The sequence below is a fragment of the Moschus berezovskii genome, chromosome 16 (genome assembly GCF_049115385.1).
Source record: "Moschus berezovskii isolate FMDL1 chromosome 16, NW_MosBer_1.0, whole genome shotgun sequence".
NCBI classification, from domain to species: Eukaryota; Metazoa; Chordata; class Mammalia; order Artiodactyla; family Moschidae; genus Moschus; species Moschus berezovskii.
The window spans coordinates 32,614,915-32,639,996 of record NC_142475.1 but is presented as its reverse complement, the minus strand read 5'-3'; the positions used below and the strand labels follow the sequence as shown (position 1 = coordinate 32,639,996).

The 25,082-nt window shown below is 37.8% G+C and overlaps 1 protein-coding gene across 15 annotated transcripts in view; it reads left to right on the top strand.

Annotated features, from left to right (window-relative positions):
* Nucleotides 1–25,082, top strand: part of TRPS1 (transcriptional repressor GATA binding 1) — a 280,216-nt gene that overhangs the window by 233,966 nt on the left and 21,168 nt on the right. The gene's annotated exons all lie outside the window — the stretch shown is intronic.

Genomic DNA, 25,082 nt, shown 5'->3' with positions numbered 1-25,082 from the left:
ATAGGCTAGAGGAGGAATTTGCTGGATGCTGGACATCCTCTATATTCAAACACACCACACTTTCAAGGTAGTAGGACAAATTTCATTTGCCATGTGCCATCCAAGTTCTGATTATGATCTCTGTTGTTTGATGGGTTTCCATAATGGTCTTGAATGTATATAACTTACTGTGTTCCCCAGAGGATGTGTTATGGATCCATGAAATTTTTGTAAGCTGTGAATACTAGAAAACTGTCCTAAGGCTCTGCTGTTAATTTGTTTTTCTTGAGGGGGAGGCAAGAATGAGACACATGTGAGCAGAACCACTTTTCCCTGCTCTGTTTTTTTCGTGTGTAATGGGTGTTGAGGATGCATGGGTGACACGCGAGTTACAGTTCATAACTCCAGAGCAGAAAAAACGTTCCTGACACAGATTTTCCAGGCAGCCAGATTCTAAACTTATAAAACGGAAAGGTAGAAAAGAGCAACATGCGTACTGTGACTTTCAAGTTCAAGGTTAAAAGTTGTTTTCAAAAGAGAGCATTAGCTAGTGATTTCTGTGGACTCGGTCCTCACAAAATCATTGGCGCTTAATTGTATTATCTAATTTTTGGACATGGAATGTAAGGCATTTGAAAGTTAAATAGCGTGAAGAATGAAAAGCATGTTCAAAGCATTTAAGATGGTCAGCAAGGCCTGTGCCATTTACAGCAGCTCCTGCAGACCTAGAAGGATTCTAAATACCAATCATCTAATCACATTGGGTTTGGAATTCAGTTTCTGGCTCCACAACACGATCAGAACAGATGTTTCCCAGGCTGCATAGGTGGGTGTAAGAAATGAATTTCAGAAATAACTCATTCAATGTACAATCAGATTTTGGTAACAAAACTTTGGACCTGTACTTCTCAGAATTCTCCATTACACACAGGAGAATGGAGAACTAGATATGCTTGTCGATAATAGTTCATCACATTCCCATAGACTTGTTTTTTTCACACAAAAAGAGAGAAATTTCCTCTCTTTTTTCCTCTTCCAAGTGTTGTGTGTGTGTGTATTTTTCTTTAAATCACATATTAATTTGGCATCTCCGAGTGAAGACAACATGCATTTTATAGTATTATGTGTGAAGTTCAAAGTATTTCCTGTTATTTGGGACTGCTGCTTTGACCATTATTTTTCTTCCAACAGTCTGATGGGAACGCAGCATTAATTATGTATGCCTTTATTGGAATGATCAAGTGAAACAACTTGCTGGTGTTTACCGGTCTCCTTTGAATATTAAGTAGGCAGATAAGAAAAGCTCACCTTAATATTGATGCTCTTAATCTCTGGTAGCCTGTTACAAAAGGGATATGTGGCAGAGAATACAGACGAGAAATTACGAAATCTTGGTAGGGGGCCAGCAGACCTGGAGCTGGCTGCTGAATTGGTAAGAATGCAGCTTTCTGCTGTCAGAATCAACATTACTCAGACAGTTGCAGAAGCTCTGAAGCCTTTGGATTTGTTTGCAATGAGAGATTTGTTGTGGATTTTTAACAAGGCTCCTGTGTGTGTGCCATGCTTAGTAAATATTGGCCTTCAGGGTATTTTGCAGTCACGCTGAATGGACTGTTAGTTTCCCCAAACTGCAAAGTGAAGAAAATCCATTTTCCCGATTTTGTTGCCACTGAGATTGCATCATAAGTTCTGCAGTACAGAAGCAAAATTAAATCTAGCAAAAAATCTTCAGAGCACTGGAAAAGCGATCAGGAAAAAGCATAATACCTGTAATTATATAAACAAATGGGCCTCAAATGGATCTATAGAAGTATTTCATAGTTAAATAATTCAAAATAAAGTAGCTGAAACATTTTGTTTTTTTTAAAAAATGGGGGAAATGAATAACATCATAAGTATTATGACTAATCAGTAACCTTTTTCGATATTATAGTATATTGAACATATTTTAAAAGCTTACCAAATTTTATAAAAAGTAAATTAATCAGAAATAACCATGATTGAATGCATGTGAACCTCAGCCTATCACCAAATGTTTTCTTCTTTTATATATAAATTCTATTCTATGGCAGGTTTTCCTCCAGCAAATGAGACAATATTGGCAATTATTTGTACTCTAATGACTACCCAGGTGGCTCAGTAGTAAAGAATCCACCTGCCAATGAAGGAGATGCAGGTTCAGTCCCTGGGTCAGGAAGCTTTCCTGGAGAAGGAAATGACAACCCACTCCAGTATTCTTGCCTGGGAAATCCCATGGACAGAGAAGCCAGGCAGGCTGCAGACTATGGGGTTGCAAAGAGTCGGACATGACTTAACGATTAAACAACAACAAAACAACAAAAATATGTACTTAAGGATTACTTGATATTTTTTAAATCGATATTTAAAAGTCACTTTCAAAGGGTGATCACGTTCCATTTGGTCTTTAAGAAAGAATTTCAGGAGCTATCGCCGTGTGTCGAGGGCAAACTAACATTGGAGGTCTAAAGGTTTTATTATAATCGTTTAACCATGAAGAGATCCCAAAAATGAAGCTATCTGGCAGAACTAGGGTGCTTATATACTTTATGTTCTTTCAGAAAGTGATCAACAGTCCTATAGAAAACACACTGTGGGACCTGAACACTCAAATTTGTGATATGTTGGTGATGAAGAGAGGTATTTAGAGACACACATTTGAGCATGGATTTTAGAAACTTTCTCTGGCCTACATTTTCTTCCAGAGGCCTTATGCATGGAAGAATAACCGGAAAGAGGGTAAGTTTTCCATATGTTGTCCATTTGGCTGTCAGCGCTTGTTCTGACGAAAAAGGAACAAGGTCTTGAGTGACTGCTAGTCTGTCTTAAAGTATGGTAATGAGGCTAATTAGGAGAGACGAGAGCCCAGCTAGATTTGTGAAGGCAATTATCCATCTAGCTTTTGTGCCATGCTTTATCTTTATCAGATCCCTCTTCTCTAATTTTGTCATTTCTCAAACATCACAAGAATAATGAAAGTGTCTAAGGCAATATGATCAGAATGGTTGGTAGAAAAGAATAAAATATACTAATGAAATTCTGTGAACCTGCTTTCTATTTGGACTCTTCCAAAGTAAAGATTTGGAGCATAGCTAAGATAGTTCTTGCTAGTAGTGTTGTTCTTTAGTTTACAGAAATGAAAATTAATTGCGCTTTATTATTATGAGTCTATATATCTTCTTTGGTAAGTGAACAGTATTTTGCTTGGTCCTTTTATGTTAATCATCATGGCAAGTTAGTAATTTAGTGTACTTGAAAGGAAAAGACATCAGAGGCTTGCAAAGCAAGCATAAAATGTATTCTCTTTTATGTGATTTAGAAAGTTGAGACATTTTAGTCTCTGTTTTCAAAGGTTTAATACATTTTATCTTTGACAACAATTATGAAAGTAAACTAATGGACTCAGATCTCTACACAGCGATTTCATAGCAGATGACATTGAACATACGTTCATTTGTTCTAAGTATTTAATCACAGAAGTTAACAGTTAAAACACTTGCCTTAAAAAAAAAACTGCTGAATTATTTCTGAATAGTGCTATTGACATTTCTTCTGAGATATATAAAATATGGCCTTCTAAGAGCATCACATTAGTTCTAAAGTGTAACCAATTTTAACCCCCTCACCGCAAAAGAAGAAACCTAGAGTTATTGAAGATTATGCTAAATGTTTAAAAGTTTACAAACTCATAGAAAAAGAGATGAGACTTGGGTTTACCAGAGGCGAGAAAGGGAGAATTGCAGGAGGCTGGTCCAAGGGTACAAACTGCCAGTTATAAGTAAGAACCTAGGGGTGCTTACATTATAACAGAACGCTTATAGTTAACACTGCTGCCTGGTATATGGATAGGAAAATTGTTGAGAGTCAGAGTTTTCATCTCAGGAGATCTTTTTTTTTCTTTTTTCTGTTTTTGTTTTTATTGAATCTATATGAAATGATGGATAGTTAGAGGAACCTTTTGTAGTAATCATTTCACAATATATGTAAACCAAACCATCATGCTTTGTGCCTTAAACTTACCCAGTGATGTATGTCAATTACTTCTCAATAAAATTGGGGGAGGGGGATTGGCTCGAGAAAAACAAGGGTTGGCTTAATCAAATAAAACCCCATACTGGGTTTGATTGGGAATTGTTTATGCCCACATTACATCTTGGGTCTTGGGAGTACATTAAATTACTTTTAGCATATTTTATGATAATTTTTATTACTTCTCTCTTTCATACAAAAGTTCATCAGCCTGTAAGCTTCTTATAGACATAAAGGAAGAATTTGGGATAGAGTTGTTTCTGTTTTTTAGAATTAATTGAAAATCTAATAAACCAAGAACAACATATAGGCAGATAATCCAAATTGCTAAACAACTTCCCTACATATGAAATTCCAATCCCTTCAAGTAATTCAATAGCAAATCAGAAAAACTCCATTTTATCTCATGTTTCAGTGATCACAAGGGAGCAGGTATGGGACAAAGGTGTAGCTAAGTAGGTTTGATAAAGAACTTGTAGCAGAACTTGGACTTGGACTTTATCAAAATCCAACCAAAGCTGAAGGACTTAGAAGTGACTCAAACTTGAACACGTATGAGAACCACTAAGGGACCTCATTAAAATTACAGATTCCAGATAGAATTGTAGACCTTATAACTAGTGGTTCTGATTCACTAGGTCTTGGATGGGGTAAAAGACACCACATTTTTCAACAAGTAATCCTGGGTCATTTTGATGCTGGTGCTATGATGGACCACACTTTGAGAATCTAGCTCAAAAGATTTACCATCCCAAAGAGCAGGGCAAGGCGAAGGGGTGAAAATCAGGAGAACTGAACTTGAAGCACAGGAAGACATTGCAGGAAAGCAGAAAGGAGGACCGAATCTGCAACCTCATAAACTACATTCTACTGGGTTGAAGCATTTGCATGCATACTCAGTCGCTTCAGTCATGTCCTACTCTTTGCAACCTCGTGAAGCCCTGCCAGGCTACACTAACCATGGAATTCTCCAGGTAAGAATGCTGGAGTGGGTTGCCATGCCCTCCTCCAGGGGATCCCCAACCCAGAAATCAAACCTGAGTCTCCTGCATTGCAGGCAGATTCTTTACTGCTCAGCGGCCAAGGTAGCCCTAAAAAAGGTTGAAGTATAAAAATAAAGTGGAATTACATAAGGTCCAGTCTATAATTCTGCTTTATCAGAATGAGATTTTGTCATCCCCATAACTGGTTTATGATTGTAATCTGTAAACTAGTTCTAGCATTTGGGGATTCTCAAATAGGCATGGATAGAGAAATGCAGAGTGAGAACGAAATTGGGAGTATGCCTGCATCAGGGACTGAAAAATGTAAGTGATTAGAAACCATGCCGTGAGCAGGGAACCAAGAATTTTAGAGGAGAAAAAACAAGGAAACTAAATTGATGCAAGATTCTTCTCCAAACTGAAGCAGCCTTCTGCCTCAGGCCCAGGTCACTTTCCTGGTTGTCTTTGAAACAGGAACCAAACTCAATACAACTCCATGGGATCTTGCAGGTGGGAGCAGGTAATTGGAAGCAGCTGGTGCAGGTGAAAAACATGAGATTAGGGGAAGCAATCTTTTATTTTTTTCTTATTTTGGTTTGATAGTAAAGTATTTTTTTATAGGGGGATCGAGTATAAACATATACTAGTAATGTATACACAGCACATAGCTTTTTATGTAAATAGTGTTTCTACAATAGCTTGAAACACTTACCTGAGTGTTTTAAACATTCTCACTATACACATCCTGAAATTTTTAACGAACTCTATAAAGGAATACTTGGCAAAGGTGAAACAAACTGCAACTCTTATACCCACACCCAACATCACAACATCCACATGTGTGCAAGCCCAGTGGTCATTTTACAGGACTTTCATCCAAATTCAAAATTTTAAAGTAGTGTTTGAAAGGAAAAATTATTGCAACAAAGAATAGTATTTACTTAATGGGAAAACCATCATGATAAATATATGCATCCTATATTCATCCTTTATAAGTTAATCCATGAGTGAAATTGAGGTTAATGACTTGCTGCATTTTATATGAAAAGCTTTATGCATTGACATTTATAGGTAAATCTCTTAAGTCTGTAGTGGCAGTGTAGCAGTAATGTATTATTTTAGTGATTTCTCTCCGGTGACTCCATCTCTCTTTACATAAATTTAGTCTTTTGAAACAGCCATGTTTTGAGAGAAAGATTATCTGTAAGTTAAATCAGTGACCTCCTTTTCTTGAGTTTAGAAATTGAGCTTTTAATTCTTCTCATTTCTTTACTGAACAAAATTTTGCTTCATTTAATTAAAAGTCAGTTTCCCACCTCCTAGAATTCACAATCTAATACATAAAAATAACTCCATTTCTCATTGGCTGCTTTTGTTCCCTTAAGTGAAAAAGGGATTTTGATGCAATTTAATTCCAACATCTCTGGACCACCTTAAAGAGGAATATGATTTCAGGTGCGTGATTAGAGAGTAGAGTAGGTTTCAACAGGACTCCCTGTTGAAGGGAAATTTGGGAGATGATGGAGAAAAGGATAAGTAGAAAGAGAAAATAAAATGTTTATTTAGCTGGTGACGTTGGTTATGAGAGCATAGGGGCAATAAAGCAAGTTACCTGGCTTAGAAGAAGTGCTGGAAGCCGCTTTTTAGCACTGAATGCTTCTTGAAATCTGGACTGTTCGGCTGGGCTTTGAAGGTTACAGAGGTTTCAGAAGGTTGGGAGGAGGGGAGAAAACAGTATATGAAAAATGCACTGAGCTGGGAATGTACAACATCTGTGTGAGAACCTTGGAATAAAGTGGTTTACTTGGAGGGTTCAAGGAAGGGTGCCTGCGTGTGTGTGTGCTCAGTCATTTCAGTTGTGTCTGACTCTTTGTGACCCCGTAGACTGTAGCCCATTAGGCTCCTCTGTCCATGGGATTTTCATGCAAGAATACTAGAATGGGTTGCCATGCCCTCCTCCAGGGGATCTTCCCAACCCAGGGATCAAACCCATGTCTCTGGGCATTGCAAATGGATTCTTTACAACTGGGCCTTAGGGGAAGCCAATTGAAAAATCTCGATTGTGAAGAGCCTTAAGAATGTGGAACAAATAATTTTGGAATTTATTGATTGACTTGTGAAAAGATGAAAGTTATGAACAAAGAAGTGATAAATGTTAAGATTGTCTTCAGATAATTAACCTAGAAATAGTTCTCTTAATGGATAGGAAAGTAATAGAGCCACACAAATAATGAGGAAGAGGAGGAACCAGTTGTCGATAAACAAAGATTTTCTTTGAACAGTTATTGGGTTTTGAGATGATTTTTTTAAAGCATGATTTAACTGAATAATAAGCACTAATGATTTGCAAAACATTTTAAAATACCCCCCAAGAGTGTGTCCTCTGGCCTTTATTAGCTCATGGTTTCATGGAAGTAGCCATATTCACCAACACTACAGAAAATTTATACTTTGAAAATGTTAGAACTACCAGCAAAATGAAATGAGAGAATGTAGGAAAGACAGATCTTTCTTCTTGAAAGAGGAGGTAGAAGTGTTTTGTGCTGAACCTAGAAAGATGAATAAGAAGAACTTAAGTTGGCTTCATTCTTCATTCATTCATGCGTTTAACAGAACTTTGTAGAGCATCTGGTCTATTGCAGGTACTGTGTTGGACACTAAACAGGGTGATTAAAAAAAAAAAAAAAGTCTCCATCAGAGAAAATAAAGACTGGCAAGTACAGAGTCTGAGTGAATGACATTTGATCCCAAGTGGATGGAGCTAAAGAGTAAGGATGCTGCTGCTGTCACTTCAGTCATGTCCGACTCTGTGTGACCCCATAGACGGAGGCCCACCAGGCTCCCCCGTCCCTGGGATTCTCCAGGCAAGAACACTGGAGTGGGTTGCCATTTCCTTCTCCAATGTGTGAAAGTGAAAAGTGAAAGTGAAGTCGCTCAGTCATGTCCGACCCATAGCGACCCCATGGACTGCAGCCTACCAGGCTCCTCCATCCATGGGATTTTCTAGGCAAGAGTACTGGAGTGGCTTGCCATTGCCTTCTCCAAAGAGTAAGGATGGAGGGAGTTTATAGAAGATAAATTAGAAAAGATCAGCTAGAACAAATGGGGAAGGGAGGTGGGTATTCAGTCACATTGTTCACTGAATGATGGAGAACTTTAAAAGTTTGGGGAGATGGGAGGATCTGTATTTTAAATTTTGAAGACATTGTAGAGATACACTGAAGTCAGAGATAATCTAATTTACAATATTTATTTACAGAGAGATTGCATTTTAGATGATCATCAGTCACAGGAGGTATGAGCTTTCTAACTTTGAGTAACAGAAAAAGACTGAAGTCTGAAATCATAGCTATAATAACTATCTTTTATTGAGTACTTACCATTATCTAAGCACCAAATTAACTCCTTTACTCTGTGAAACAACCTAACAGGTACCATTATCATACCCTTTTTACAGATGATGTTATGGATCAAAATGAGTTTAAGCAACTCACCTAAGGTCACACAGCTAACTAGGGTCAGATACAGGATGTGAATCCAGGCTGGCAGGCTCCAATAATTCCAGATTATGAAGGCAACTCAGACAGAAAAGGCCTGGGATAACTAAATCAAAGGACTTGAAAGTTATCATGGCAAAATTAAGTGCTTATGGGAGCTAAGCAGGTTGTCTAAATGCCAAGGCTCAGAGGTCCTGTGGGGAGGTGCCAAATACAGTTTCTAAAAGAGGCTGTCATAGCCACCTCCTCTGTGTCTTGCCACGAGAGAAAATGAAACTAGCAACATTAGACTTTACACGTTTCAATAAAACCTGGCGGGGGAGAGGGGGGGAATAGATTTATGTGAGATCAACCAATTTTTAAATAGTGATAGCTAGTTGAAGTTTTCCTGTTATAAGACCTTGTGTGATCTACCTTCCTCCCACAGACACATCAACAAACAAACAACACAGGCTACACTGCCCAGATTGAGCTTTCTGCTCATCAGAAAGAGAACTCTAATTGACAATAAACCCTCTGAAATCTTTACATACATTAGGTATATATTCAGGAAGCCCCCTCTTTCTTGTCATAGACAAAAGTTAGAGAGTTTTCAAATATAGAACTCACTACAGTTTGCAATTTTAGGTGAAAATTCCTACTGACTTGTCTCCCACATCTCTGCAAGCAAAAACAGAATATTAGATGTATGTTCTTCCTTCAGAAAATCAATGGGTGAAAATGTTTTGTTGCTGCCCACACTGTGTCATCCACTCAGAGAATTTGATTGTTTATATAATTCTGGTGAATCTAAATCTGACATTTGAAGTCAGTCCTCCAAGTTTTCAAATATCGACATGCTTTGCATCTTGTAAACTCAATAATGAACTTCACTCCAGTTATTTTTATACAATTTTACCCAGAAAAGTTAAAATATTAGTGATCCTATGGGTCCATTCTTTGGCATTGTGAACCATGGTAAGAAACTTGTGCATTTATGAAGAAGTTTAATAATAATAAAAAGCAATAAAGTTGTGTTAGTGCTTCAAAGGGAATGACATCAAAAACTTGTGGAGAAAAGCCACAGGCTACCATCAACCTCAAAACATACACACACACACACACACACACACACACTTGGTTGGGAGACCTATTTTGGTAGAATGAAGCCTGGTTCACCAAAGAAGCGGGATAATGAGGCCATTTTTCATTATTTTCCCAGTGGATTTTAAAATAGTTACCTCATAAAATAAATAGTTTAAGTTTCCACATTACTTCTGCCTTTAATCTGTGCCTCTGATGCAAATAAATGAGTGGGGATTTTTATACGCCCAAAGGTTTATACAGAGACTAATATGTTAAAAAGCATCCAAGGTGAGTGTAACTTCTTACTCAAAACAGGAGTTTACAGGATGCTCTGGCTGGCAGAGGGAAGACGCTTTATTAAAACGAATCTGTAGGTAGGTTTGTTTTTAGATGCATCGTTCAAGTAGAGGCTGCACTACCCAGTCATATCTTCATAGTGATATGGCTCTCTAACTTGGACTTGGTCTAAGTGGAAGACTTTAAAACTGAACTGGACTGCCCAGTGAAATATGCATTTGGAACGTGGGTTCCTATGGAAGAAGGTTGGATCCAAACTGCTTTTGATACAAACACCAGCAAGTCAGGGAAGGTGTTGAAGATCAGTACTAAGCTTTGATAAAATTAAAAACCCATGCGCTAAAATTAGAAATCATTTGCTGTCCTTGTTAAGAAGCAGCTGAATGAACCTAGCTATCTAACTAATAAACAGAAAGAGTCCACCTTGGCGAAGCTCTAATTACAGCCTCTGAACCTTTCAGTAAGTTTACAGCTTAAAACATCTGAGTGATTCTGCCTTTTGAAAGCCATGTGAAGTTAGAAAGGCGGCCTAATTAAAACAAATGTTGGATAAACCACTTCACGGAGATAGAAGTTTGATGGTTGGATATATCAAAAATTGTTACCAGATGTTGTGCCGAGGTCTTAACAGTTTAAAGATCATGAGGGTTTTTTGTTTTTTTGTGTTTTTTTTAACAAAGCAAAAATATTCTAATTGAAGTTGTCAGCAGGAGTGAGACTAATATGCCTGTATTTGATTAAATAATAGTTTATTTAACATTCAGTGTGGCCCAAAATTGGCCAAGACAAAAGTCAGAAAACATTTTAGCCAGAAGACTTAAAAAGAAAAACACAACAAACTGACAGCACTATGTAGGTAACTCAAGCACTGTGGTTTGATCATGTCAGTTTTGAAACCATTTGCCCATCATCCTCACATGCCATAGCGAACCTCAGAATTGATTCTTTAATGTACTTTGTCTTTTCCCAAAAAGAAAAAAAAGCTGGGAGACCAATGCAAACTTACTCTAAGACTTAGGGCTGAAACCCTGGAAAGCAAACATGGTGTCTCTTTCCATTATATAAATGTAAACATCTATATTTTTAGGAGTTATGTGTGTGATGTAGACTGCTGTTCTGACTTGCACTGGGATGTGGGGGTTTTTTCTCTGTATAAAGTAGAAGAGTGTAAGAACCACGTGGTCTGTAACAACTTGCAGGCACCTTTTCCTGATTACATGATAGGAGTACGTAACTACTTCCTTCCTCTTAGGCAGACAGCTGTGTGCGGCTCTCAGACGAAACCAAGCTTATCCTCCTTTTGAAGAACTCAGAGTCTTGCCTCTTGTTCATAGCCCTTCCTCGTGACTTGAGCCTCTGTCTCCCCTTCTGTCTTCTTCCTATGTACATACCCACCCGTGAACAGTGAGGCTATAACTTGATTTTTCCAGAATAAACATTTCGGGCTTTTATTTGACATAAAATTTAAGAACTTGCCTGTATAGAATACTGGGGAATGGATGGATCTTTAAAAAAATAATAATAAAATGGGTTTTCCACATAGTGGTCAATGCCCGAGCTCTCATTTGCTATCCATAATACACAGAGGTCTGGATTTTCAAAGTAAATTGCAGCTTACTCTGTGGCAATTATGAGAAGACAACTACACTAGAGGGTCATTAATCATTTAAACATTCAAATAAAACTCAATGTTTCCTTTTAGATCTGAAGTGCAGCCCATAACACAATCGAAATAACATTAATGGGAGAAGGGAATGAAAAGACAGAAAACAGCTGTTGCTCCCTGGGCCAGGGTGCCCTGGGCTCTAATCAGAGGGTGAGACACTGTATATAGTCAGGAGAGGACTCTGGTTGGTTCCCGTCCTTTCCTACCGTCTTGAGCTCTCTTAGTTTAAAGGAAGTTAGGGTGGATGTTCTTACATGTCATAACACTGCATTTCTGGACATTCAGCAGAAGAGACCAACGGCTGGAAGGTTTAGTTTTCCAGCTGTTGCAGAGGAGTGTTTAAAAGTTGCTTGTTAGCTGCAAAGTGCTAATAATAACATAAACAAGGTACAGAATGTCCCCTGTAGCTAATGAGTAAAAGTTCTGCTCTTTAAATCTAACGTTTTCATTATGAAAATAAATTTCAGTTTTACCAGCGTTTTTTTTTTTTTTAAACAAAACTTGGTGAAGACCTGAAGGACATGACATAGTTAACCAAATGTGTCCTAGATGATAGCACGGAAAATAACTTAGAGGCCAGTTGAAAAGCTAATGACTCCATCATGTCCTTGCTCTGTTTGCCATTTTAACAAGTTCAGTTTCGGTCTGTTTGATAGCCTTTAAAATGCCCTGACATTGTGGTGTGACTTTTACTTTCACGTCCATTTCCTGTGTCCTCATTTTTCTTATCTTGTTAGTGTCCCTGAAAATGGCAATGGGGATGTCATACCTTCTTTTTTTAATTTAAAAAAAAGTGAAAATTTTGTAAGAGAATAATAATTTGTTCCAGTCGAAAAATCATCCCGAGGAGAACCAGGCTACAGGGTGGGTCTTTCGATTCCTAGGTTCCTGTGCTTGTCAGTATGCTGTGCCAGAAAATGGAAATCATAACACTTACCATCCTGAAAGGCTCACTTCTACTCCCCCAGGCCCCCTGGATGATGAGTTCCATTCCTAGTTTATAGAAACGATGACTGAAGCCAGTAAGGAACTCATCACCTACACTCCAGCTCAGGCACTTTGTTGACTGTCTAATGTTAGCAAAAGAAACACATCTAATGCGATCTCCACAGGCAGTTAAGATTGGGACCCCTCCCTTCAACAAAAGACAAACCTGGAAGTGCATTTTACTGAGTACTCAACAAATATCTGTTAAGGGAGCGAAATCAACATGAGTTCATCCTACTATGAATATGTCTGACATTAGGACAGATCAGACACCAGTCATCATATCATGTTTTTAAGAACTGCCATAAGATGATCTTGGAGTGTTTCTGTTTTTGGGAAATAAAGTTTTCTGTAGGATCACCAGTGTATAATGCCTGGAACTTCAGTAGTCTGAAAAATGACAAATGAACAAAACAAAGAAACAAGAAGGGAGGAGGTTGGGAGAAGGGAGAGAGAGGGGAAGGAAGACAGGAAGAGGGAAAGGAGGGAGGAAATGTGAGTCTCGGAGCTGATGAGGTCACTCCTGATCGTCTAGGAAAAGAATGAACTATTCTTGGATTACTGGAACTGGAAGGGACCTTGGAGATCATCTGTTATTTATACTCTCTCCACTCCCTTTTATATAAATATATAAAGTGAGAAGAAGAGGACTAATTTATTGAACACCTTTTATGCGACTGGCATAATACAAGGTGTTCTATGTGCATTTTGTTCATGACCCTTCAGAAAGGTTTGTTGTTGGTTAGTCTCTAAGTCCTGTCCAATTCTTTGCAACCCCATAGACTATATAGCCCACCAGGCTTCTCTGTCCACGGACTTTCCCCAGCAAGTATACTGGAGTGGGTTGCCATTTTCATTTCCAGAGTATCTTCCCAACTTAGGGATCGAACCCACTTCTGTGTTGGCAGGCAGATTCTTTACTGCTGAGCCACTAGGGAAGCCCTCAAAATTTGGGAGCTTTTACTGTTTTTTTCTGAATCAGAACCTATTGAAAAGCTCTCTCATAATTTTGTTAGAGCACTTATCGGATCTTTGCTTATATGATTTCCCTGATAGATGGTGAGTACGTTGAGATGATGGATCATGTCTTTTACAGCTGTGTGTCCATAGTATCAGCACGATGCTAGGCACAGGGTACGTACTCTAGGAATGGTATCAAATATTAATGAATGAGAAAATGAACTACAGATAAATATCCCCTGATTTTCCCATTTTGTATGTTTTATGGCCTTGGTGCTTATGCAGTCTTGTGCATGGAAGACTTCTCTGCTAGATTTACATGCTTTGGGCAGTAAGTGAGCCTTACACTCTTTATGCTCTTTAAACCTTTGAGTATCTTTTGGGTGGTATCAGTTTGCTTTCATTTAGATATAGAAAAAAATATGCCACATTTTAATATTTTAGCCTTAATACCCTCATGTTTCACTTGTAAAATAAACTTGCTAGATTATAAGATGCTTTCAGTTCGTAGAGGAAAATAGAACTCATAGCTATTCTTTACCTTAGAAAGAATATAGAAAGTAGTCTCATGGTCTCTTTAACTCTGAATTATAACCCAAACAAACTAGAGACATATCTAGTGATGCAGAATTCAAACAGAAGTGTATATCACCTCCTTCAGGATACGAAGAGACCAAAAGTTGAAACTGATAGTGTATGGTAAGTCACTTCAATTGTGTCCAACTCCATGGACTATAGCCCACTGGGCTCCTCTGTCTATGGGATTCTCCCGAAAAGAATAGTGGAGTAGGTTGTCATGTCCTCCTCCAGGGGATCTTCCTGACCCAAGGATCTAACCCACATCTGTTACATCTTCTGCATTGGCAAGCAGATTCTTTACCACTAGCACCATAGCTAATCTAATATTTACAGTGTAAATATGAGTGATTATCAGAAGAGGTATATTTTTTTTCCAGTTCATTTGGGTATCTCACATGAAAGAAGGTAAGTCTTTCTTCTTGTCCATGTAATTGTTCAGTCTTCCTAGAAGATAAAGGATAACACTTTTGTCAATTTTTTTGACATATGGGCCAATGGGATCAGTTATTGACCCATTAAATACTTTTTGATACTTGACACAGGATAGTAAATACATGCATTCAGAAAACAATCTGATGCTACCTTTGTCATCATTGTGATACCTGAAAAGGTCTTTCGGTCTTTCAAGTACAGATAAACCTTCAGGAGAGTTCTCAGGTGAGCTGTCCACAAGGACTTTTATTGTGAACTGTCCACACATATCCTGTATATTCATTGTGAACGAAGGAAATGGCATAGATTGAATCTCACATCGTTAATCGTGGCATCTGTCATCTGGGTATCCTTGCTTTTCATACCAACAGCATTTTTCCAAGTTCTTCTAAACAGACTCTTTGGTGGTGTAGTGATCGTTATACTGTTTTTTCATAGTGTGGCTTTTGTAGAAAAAATAGAAAATGGCAAGGATCGATTTTATCCAAAAAGTTACATGAGAAGTGTAGATAATGATGAACCCTTTCAAGGATTATTCACACCAAAGAAAATACTAAATGGCTCGTATGGATTCCTAAAATGAGATCAGGATTGTCTCTGCTTAAGTAGAAATTCTCTGCTTACTAAAAGATTTCTCTACTGATAACATTCAGACGAGTATGTGTGTGTGTGTGTGAGAGAGAGAGAGAGAGATAGAAGAAACTTATTTTATTTTTTTAATTTTAACTTATTTTTAATGCCTCACTTCTGGGAACAGTATTTGATTTTCTTTTGAGAATCCACACTTCCCTCATTTTTATTTCATCTAGTTCAGATGCAGCTGATTTTGCCCTAGATTGAGGGCTTATTTATGTATATGCTTAGATCTATGTTACTCAGACAGGAAGTTGATTGAAAATGCCAAATCTCAGGTCCTGTTTCAGATCTACTAAATAAAAATTTGCATTTTGATAAGACAAGTGATTTGTAACTCAGAGTAAAGAAACTGCCCTAGATCTAATAAACTAATCCAGGCATTTGTGGACTTCCTTAGTGGCTCAATGGTAAAGAATCCCCCTGCCAATGCAGGAGACCCCAGTTCGATCTCTGGGTCAGGAAGTTCCCCTGGAGAAGGATTTGGCAACCCACTCAAGTATTCTTGATTGGAGAATTCCATAGACAGAGGAGCCTGGCGGTTTACAGTCCATGAGGAGGCAACAGTGTCAGACACGACTGAAGTGACTAAACAACAAGGCATTCCATCATAATTTCCACCTGGCCATAGAGGGACAGGGACATGACCTGAGTTTGACCAACAAGGCCCCCTATTTGGGGACACTGAGTTGAGCCAACAGGAAAGTGTAATCCTTGTTTCCCCTTCATATGTTCAGTTGAGCATATGGTTTTCAATCTGCAACAGTGATGTCACCAAGGACAAGGTCTGTATGAGTAAGACTATAGTCAACAAGGAGGAAACATATTCCAAAGAGGGAGACAAACTGTGCTCTCATGATAGTATTTGAATCCTGGTTAAACTATGCCTAAAGTCAGGGTTTTTCCCAGTTTTTCAGTTGCGTGAGTAAGATTTATCTTCATATTGATCTGGTTTGGGTTGTAGTTTCTGCCACAAGCAACTGAAAAAAAAAACCTAAAAGATACAATGATGAGTAATGACTAAAAGCTTACTCAAGTCCACCACCTACAAGATCAGAGAGAGAGAGAGAGAGAGAGAGTCTGTGTGTGAGTGTTTTTCACAGTTCACATTGGTTGCAGCACTTAGAAGCAAAGGAATCATAAAAATCTTGAGATTGAGACATGTCTCCTTTCTTGCACCATCCCCTTAATTGCTTCATGTATTTACCTTACCTCCCCTCAAAATTATAAACATTTCAAAGGCACTGAACTTTTCTTACATGAGGTGATAATTTAAAGTAATAAGACGTTTATAAATAAACATACTAGAACTTATACCAAGTGAGTGTAGGCTTTCAAAACCACCACCTGAGGAAGCTGCCAATTTATTCAGGTTTTGCTGACTTTGGAGAAAACATTGTTGTGAGTCTTTAGAATAATGATCACCACCAGTTTTTGAGCCATGAGATCACACCAATATGTTGCTAGTTGTGTCTGATTTTTACTAAAGTGACACTTCTCGGACCGATGTTCAACCGAGTCAGAACATGTTAATCCTGATGGACTCGTGTCAGCCCAGGGTCCCCAGAACTGAGGGGCCGTGATACCGCTGGAATCCCAGCTTCTGCCTGAGCATTTCCTAGAAACCACTGCCATCTATCAATAGTAATGAAGAGGCAGCTCCTGGCCTCATAGAAGGTCCCCTAAATTCTGCTCCTGCATACTATAGACAATGGGGTTCTGATTCTGATTAGTGTCCAGGCCATGTGAATCCATTATAAGTTTTAGTAACACCCTTGGGTATTACTGCCATCACCCTGGGTGATTCTGCCATCTTATTCATCAGCTTTCCTCTGAGCGAATTTTGCCTTATTCCAGAAATGAAATTGAGTCCAGAAAAGTAGATTTTTATACTGCCGAGAGAACTGGTTTAATAAATGTTTACGACCTCTGTGTGCATGCATTCATAGTCGCTCAGTCGTGTCTGACTCTCTGCGACCCCATGGAATGTAGCCTGCCAACCTCCTCTGTCCGTGGGATTTCCTGGGCAAGAATGTTGGAGTGGGTTGCCATTTCCTCCTCCAGGGCATCTTCCTAACTCAGGGACTGAACCCACGTCTTCTGCAGCTTCGCGTTGGCAGGGAGATTCTTTACCACTGAGCCAGCTGAGAAGCTCATATATACTTAGAGAGTAGAATTATGACACTTAGAAAGTAGAATTATGAGTTTAGATTCAGAGGTCTTGTCATCTTTGTATAATAAAGAATGACTAGCAATAGTATTCACAAATAAGAGTGAATAATCTGTAATGAACTAGGCAGGAAGAACATGTTTCTCTTGCTCTTCATTGTGTTGTGACTTGAGAGTTTTGATTTCATGTGAAACAGAGAGTTTTCCTTTCTTTTCCTAAAAGGGGAAAGGAGGCCGAGTTGATAGAGAAGTGAATTCCTAAAGGAGAAAATCCTTTTATTGATTAAATATCAGGCATTTAGGTTGTGAGTTTTTTCCTTTCCTGTTTGTGACTTCTTCACGCCAAGAAGATTTCAACAGGTAATAAATATGCAAAGAAATAAAAGGGTGGAGAATACTGTGTGTTGTTAAGGAAAATCTAAATCGACTTAGAGGGAAGGTAAAGGAAACCAATGTCTATGGCTTGAAGCAAAATAAATTTTATTTAGAGTTCCAATGGAAAATTACACCAGTATCACCAAGTTAAAAATTATATATTTATCTAATAATAAAGCATGTCCAGTCATTTAAACTAAAACTTTATTTAAGCTGAAAAATGTACTTGAATAATAATTTTGTGATAAAGACAATTTTTATGAAATATAATGTCTGTTACGATAAGCTGGTATAAATTGCTTTGTTAGACTATTAAAGCGAAACCTCTCTGCTAATATTCAGGAATCACATTTCAATAGAATATTGCATAGTAAATAAAGTAAAAGAATGAATCAGCTTCCAAAAGCCCCTCTGTTAGAAGTGAATATTGTTTTCAGAATTTGTTTTGAAATATGAATTTCAGAACTACAGATAGAAGATAAAACTTTAAATAATTTTATTATGTCTTGCATATGTGCATGCTCAATCACTGTTTGCGACCCCATGGACTGTAGCCCTTCTAGGCTCCTCTATTTGTGGGATTTTCCAGGCAAGGATACTGGAGTGAGTTGCCATTTCTTCCTCTAGGGGATCTTCCCAATCAAGGGATTGAACCCTTGTCTCCTGCGTCTCTTGCGTTGGCAGATGGACTCTTGACCACTGCTCCACCGAGGAATCCCCTATTATATCCTAGCCTTTCAATATTACATTCCCCTTACAGATTTGTCTAATTTTTTTTTCCTAACTCAGAATAAACCTTTTAGAATCACCCACGTAGATATATGTATATGTGTATGCTGCTGCTGCTGCTGCTAAGTCACTTCAGTCATGTCCGACTCGTATACATACCACAAAACATATGTATTCTGAGTTATTTATTTTGCTTATGTGGACATTAATTATACATGCTCAATTATTAACAGCAATAGAAAGCTTGGTGTGATATAATAATCATTTTTAAATAATCCTAAATCTACTCAAGTTGAAAAGATTGTGACAGCAGGAGCCTAAACAGCTGCCCTGAGCAAAATAGACACTGCTTTCTTTGAAAGTTGAAAAGGAGAAAGGTAACAATTATCCATGAGACACTGGAAACAGAGTTGTCTGATTTTTTTTTTCCCCTCAAATGCCTCTGCCTCTTGTAAAAAGAACACTGTGCCCAGAAAGAACTAGGCAGTGGTAAACCTATCAGAAGCAGCACTCAGATAAGCAGATAATTAATGTATTACAGGTGTAATTGAAATTAAAAATAGCTTTCATATGTGCTTCTAGTACTGTGCAACAATTTATTATTTGTCTGAGGTGCTTTCTTGAATTTTAAGTCACGATGCCATGTGGAGCCAAGGTAGAAAATAATTCTGCAACATAACTAACTCTACAAGATGAAACTTGATACAGAATTGAGTAGGGGTAGAAACCATGATCATTAAACATGTGTTTTGTCCCTTTATATTTCTTCCACAAATCCAGTGTTGCTTTTTATCATTAAGAGAATTCTGAGTCAGACCAGTATCAGTTCAGTTCAGTTCAGTCGCTCAGTCGTGTACGACTCTTTGCGACCCCGTGAATCACAGCACGCCAGGCCTCCCTGTCCATCACCAACTCCCGGAGTTCACTCAAATTCATGTCCATCGAGTCGGTGATGCCATCCAGCCATCTCATTCTCTGTCGTCCCCGTCTCCTCCCACCCCCAATCCTTCCTAGCATCAGACTCTTTTCCAATGAGTCAACTCGTCGCATGAGGTGGCCAAAGTATTGGAGTTTCATTAGCATCAGTCCTTCCAATGAACACCCAGGATTGATCTCCTTTAGAATGGACTGGTTGGATCTCCTTGCAGTCCCGTATCAGTTAAATCAAACTATGTAGTTGCTATACGAAATCTATCTATCTAGAGGTATTTTTAGCATAGATTAAACTCCCCAATGTGCTTGCAAATTATTTGTCCGGTAAAAAGTTTAGAAAAAAATTTCCCTTTGGTTGTCTAACTTAATCCTGGTTTATATTTAGTTTTAAAAAATTAAAAACTTCAAAGAACCATCCTAACAACTTTAAACATATTCCTGTTTACAATGAGTGTATAATGGCATACACTTATTGGTGGGAGCTTTGAAAATCAGAACATTCAAAGGAATTGTTTCTCCATTTTAAAAACCATTCCTCCTTATATTAATGAACTCAGTTCACTGTGATATTTTCAAATGCTTTCTGCATCACTTCCTTAATAGGCCACAAATGTTACTTTCATGTTCTTCTCTAAGTTTCAAAATAACCCTCAGATAGGAAATCATATTATTTTTCCATTTTTGATACCTCTTTTCCCCCTCCATCAATACTTCTGCCTTGGTAAATCAGTCTATTTTCATGCTTTCTTAAAAAAAAAAAGTCAGGTTCAAGAAAGAATAGCGCAGCTGTTTGAGATGTCATATCTTATAAAACAAATCTATTAGGAAGGTCAAATCCTGGAAGGGGTCAAGTTAATGATATAAGTGGAATAATTCGGTCATTTTCTGAAATTTGTAAACTTAACAAACATAAAAGCCCTACATTAGACTGACTAATTAGCTAAACCTCTGCTAATGGTGATTTTCTTCCTTAAAAGTTAGGACTTTTATGTTTAAGGCACACTTTTCTCTACCTTTATTTTTTTCTTTTTGGTAAATGTGAATTGCTTTGAATTTTAGTCTGGTACTAGTTAGTCCATTGTGTTTATTTTTAAATTATTGCCTTCGTTTGGGATGAATTTAAAAGAATATGATTATTTCCATTCTTATTTTGCCAAAGAAATATACACATAGGCAACAAAGTATACATATATGTATAATTCTATGTGTACATGTGTGTATAATATATAGAATAAAATAATAAAATCTTAGAAAATAGGTAGAAAAAAGGGATGACCAAAGTCAGATCTAGCCACCTAACTTTTCCTTTGGCAAATACATAACTTTTTGAAGCATATAATATCTACAAATTCCTTTGCATGGATGCTAAGTCACCTTAGTCATGTCCGACTTTTTGCGACCCTATAGACTGTAGCCCACCAGGCTCCTCTGTCCATTGGATTCTCCAGGCAAGAATACTGGAGTGGGTTGCCATGCCTTCCTCCAGGGGATCTTCCCAACCCAAGGACTGAACCCACAATCTCTTACAGCTCCTGCACTGACAGGCAGGTTCTTTACCACTAGTGCTACCTGGGAATCCCATGAATTCCTTCAATCATACATAAATGATTAACTCTTCATGAAATCTACCTGCTGGTTTCTCACATTCATTGATTCATTATTTCTGCCATTACACATTTTCATCTAAAATATTTTATCTTGTTGTCTGTTATAAACCTTTTAACCTGGGAAAAAAGTATAAGTTTGTGAGTTTTAAAGACAGACATTTTAAAATGTAAGACCACCAGTCCCTACATTTTTTAAGTTATTAAACTGGATGACCTTGAAACTGCTTTATTTTAAAGAAATTTCATGTATTCACACATATACGTATTTTAAGTATATGTTTGTGTGCATGTGAATATACTCTTTATATGTATTTTATTTATATGTATATTTATACTTATGTATGTGAATATATTATATATGTGTTTTATATATAGATATATAAAATAGTCTATGGGGTTGCAAAGAGTTGGACATGACTAAAGCAACTAATCACATATGAAATAGAGGATGTCAAATTCCAGATGATTGTTTATGGACATAAATTTATCCAAACTTATTTCTTGTACAAAGTTTTCTGTTATGATCTCTATGAATTTAAGCAAATGACTTTGTGTAATCTATGAATTAAATATCCATTGTCATATTTTGTGATAATATGTACAATCTAAGTGATGGGCTTGATAAAGGACAGAAATGGTATGGACCTAACAGAAGCAGAAGATATTAAGAAGAGGTGGCAAGAATACACAGAAGAACTGTACAAACAAGATCTTCACGACCAAGATAGTCACGATAACGTGATCACTGACCTGGAGCCAGACATCTTGGAATGTGAAGTCAAGTGGGCCTTAGAAAGCATCACTAAGAACAAAGCTAGTGGTGGTGATGGAATTCCAGTTGAGCTATTTCAAATCTTGAAAGATGATGCTGTGAAAGTGCTGCACTCAAGATGCCAGCAAATGTGGAAAACTCAGCAGTGGCCACAGGACTGGAAAAGGTCAGTCTTCATTCCAATCCCAAAGAAAGGCAATGCCAAAGAATGCTCAAACTACCACACAATTGCACTCATCTCACACGCTAGTAAAGTCATGCTCAAAATTCTCCAAGCCAGGCTTCAGCAATATGTGAACTGTGAACTCCCAGATGTTCAAGCAGGTTTTAGAAAAGGCAGAGGCACCAGAGATAAAATTGCCCACATCCGCTGGATCATGGAGAAAGCAAGAGAGTTCCAGAAGAGCATCTATTTCTGCTTCATTGACTATGCCAAAGCCTTTGACTGTGTGGATCACAATAAACTGTGGAACATTCTGAAAGAGATGGGAATCCCAGACCACTTGACCTGCCTCTTGAGAAACCTGTATGCAGGTCAGGAAGCAACAGTCAGAACTGGACACGGAACAACAAACTGGTTCCAAATAGGAAAAGGAGTGCGTCAAGGCTGTATATTGTCACCTTGCTTATTTAACTTATATGCAGAGTACATCATGAGGAATGCTGGGCTGGAAGAAGCACAAGCTGGAATCAAGATTGCTGGGAGAAATATCAATAACCTCAGATATTCAGATGACACCACCCTTATGACAGAGAGTGAAGAGGAACTCAAAAGCCTCTTGATGAAAGTGAAAGAGGAGAGTGAAAAGGTTGGCTTGAAGCTCAACATTCAGAAAACGAAGATCATGGCATCTGGTCCCATCACTTCATGGGAAATAGATGGAAAAACAGTGGAAACAGTGTCAGACTTTATTTTTTGGGGCTCCAAGATCACTGTGGATGCTGATTGCAGCCATGAAATTAAAAGACGCTGACTCTTTGGAAGGAACGTTATGACCAACCTAGATAGTATATTAAAAAGCAGAGATATTACTTTGCCAACAAAGATCCGTCTAGTCAAGGCTATGGTTTATCCAGTGGTCATGTATGGATGTGAGAGTTGGACTGTGAAGAAAGCTGATCGCCGAAGAATTGATGCTTTTGAACTGTGGTGCTGGAGAAGACTCTTGAGAGTCCCTTGGACTGCAAGGAGATCCAACCAGTTCATTCTAAAGGAGATCAGTCCTGGGTGTTGATTGGAGGGACTGATGCTAAAGCTGAAACTCCAGGACTTTGGCCACCTCATGTGAAGAGTTGACTCACTGGAAAAGACTCTGATGCTGGGAAAGGTTGGGGGCGGGAGGAGAAGGGGACGACAGAGAATGAGATGGCTGGATGGCATCACCAACTCGATGGACATGAGTTTGGGTGAACTCCGGGAGTTGGTGATGGACACAGAAGCCTGGTGTGCTGTGATTCATGGGGTCGCAAAGAGTCGTACATGACTGAGCGACTGAACTGAACTAACATAGTTATAAAAGTAAATCACAAAGTATTGATGTCTTATTTCCCACCTAATAAAATCAATATTTTTTAGGCTGACATTGAAAACACTCTTAGGTACTCTTACTACTTTTTTTCCCACAGTCTTATGTATAGGTAGTGAATTGTATTTATTCTCAACTCTCCAGAAAACTCATGGAATTTTTTTTCTTTAATCTAATAACATCATTGGCACTTTAGTTTCACTTATAAAATATTATATTGCTTTAATGAAAATAAAAGCAACTAGTGACATTTCACCATGTGTTAGTGCTGAAAATGTTTTAATGGATTCAGTTGTGTATGTGTGTATTTATACACTTATGTACGTGTATGTATATATCTGTGTGTATATATACATGTATACACAAATACACACCAACATATGCCACTTCTACTAGTTCTGAAAATTGGTCAGAAGCTCATGTAAATAAAGCTCATTCCTCTTCTCTCCTGTCACTTAATACATTGTTTAAATATGGTACAGAATTTATTAATTTTCTTTTATATCTCAGAAGCTGAAACTGTTTTCAGTTTGAGTCCTGTTTTCTGTGATAATGGCCGCCATTTATATTTAATGAATACAGCTGCATTTAAAGTGATAACATTTTGATTACAGCATGTATATATATGTATACATATGCACACATTTTAACAGACTGTTTATTAAAATTAGCAGTATTCTCTCTGATAGAGGTCAATTCAGTAAAACTGTCAATAATTAAACACCAACTATGTGCAATGCACTGATAATACAAAAGATTAAAGGGGGAAAAAGAAAGCTCTTCAAAAGTCCCCGGTCCCTTAGGAGTGACATGCATTTGTAAATAACTGGAATCCAGCATTCTTTCTCCTGTACCTAAACTCTGGGAAAGCAGGGCTGTTTGATGATTTAAGACAATTTAGTATGTGAAAGTCTAAGGAGAAATTGGCATTCTGAGTTCCAAAAGCTAAGCTTACACACTGACAACAGATTACTTCTTATGAAAAAAAGTAGTTTTGATTTATTTGGGGTAAACTTATAAATGTGGAAAACAATTAAACCATTTGGGGGATCTCTCTTTTTTCTTTCATGTGTTTTAAATAGCAGCTTCTCTATGAATCTTTTCTTTTTTCAAATATTTTTAAGAGCTTAGTAATTGATGGTGTTTTCTTTTTTATTATTATTCCTATTATTCCACACAAGGAGAAATGTTACTTCTTGTAGGCAAATGACTTTAAAAAATTAATTTGGGATCCTTCCTTGCTTTAATTTATTTGCATCTTCTCCTGAGGTTGTGGACAGTTTAATAACCTTAATCCAGGGAAAAAATAATGCCAACAGAAAAATATATAAACCAGAGGGAGGGTATAAGAAAGTTAAACAGGGGCTCTATATCAACATACAGGGGTGGGATGGGGAGGGAAATGGGAGGAAGTTTCAAAAGGGAGGGGATATATGTATACCTATGGCTGATTCATGTTGAGGTTTGACAGAAAACAGCAAAATTCTGTAAAGCAATTATTCTTCAATAAAAAATTAATTAATTAAAAAATATATAAAGCAAAAAACCCCACAAAAGTTCGTTGCTGTATTGCAATATCAGAGCCTCTTCATGAAATAAAATCTCACTCATTAGGAGATTTGTGTCTCAGGATGTCCAGCCAGGCCTCAGTACTGGTTTCCTGGTATTCTGCTTGCTGTACGAAATGTCAAAGTCTGAAATGATTTTAACTGTTCCTTTTGGAAGGAATGACTGAGGGGTTGTCTCGAGAGAGAGTTCGTGATGTGATGAGGTAGTTCTTGCTTTGGTACGTGATACAGTGTGATTAACAAACTCCAGATTGCACAGAGAAGCAGGTCGGAGCACA